Here is a 986-nt window from a genome sequence, read left to right on the forward strand (position 1 = left end):
GTTTCTGCATCCTTTTTCTTCAATATGATTAAAATGAAGTACACAGTATATTTTAGTAAAATTCTGATCATCGTCACATCGTCGTGAGATCGTTGTATAGGCCTACATTTCTTCACACTGTAATCTTATTCAACAGAGAAAACCCGCCACTTCCAGAATGGAATAAAATCTGACAATTGTAACATTAACAATTTAAGCAATCTTAATAATTAGGAAAAACACATATATTAATGTTTAATTTTGTTCACGTTAAAACACTGACATAAAACATGAGTACATACTGTAGATCTAATCATAAAAAATTGAAATAGAAAAACCACATTATGATTTTTTAAAATGTTAAACATTTATTTCGAATCCGACTAAAATCAAATGAATGCACGATGGCGTGCATTTCGATACTATTTTCTTCAGAACCACGCCCAAGAATTAGGCCTACGTTAAAATTAGGTGGGGTGCAGCATCTGATATCAATTATCCACAATAGGAACAATTGGTATTGTTGAGTAACAGACTTCAGTCCTTCAAATTTGTTCGACCATTGGGGATATGTTTGAAACCCATCAGTGACAAGGATGCATCAATATTAATAGTAATATTTATTTTAACAATACTAATAGAAATAATATGGTAATAATAACGATATTTAAATATGTATTTTAATAATACTAATTAGTGATAATAACATTGAAGGTGATAATAGCAATAATAACAGCAATAATAAATTAAAGATAACGTTTATTTTTATAATAATAGTAATACTAATTAGCAATAATAATAATAATTATGATACTTATAATACTAGGCCTACTTAGTAATAATAGGGTAATAATATCGATAATAAAGGTGACAACAGCAGCAACAACAACAACAACAATAATAATAATAATATGAGAAAAATACCAATAAAACACCAATAACAATATTTTTAAAATTACTATTATTAAAATAATAATACTAAGACTAATATATAATAATAATATGAA

Source organism: Anneissia japonica, unplaced genomic scaffold, assembly GCF_011630105.1.
Source record: "Anneissia japonica isolate Jap-2015-1 unplaced genomic scaffold, ASM1163010v1 scaffold4326_len33496_cov203, whole genome shotgun sequence".
Classification (NCBI taxonomy): Eukaryota; Metazoa; Echinodermata; class Crinoidea; order Comatulida; family Comatulidae; genus Anneissia; species Anneissia japonica.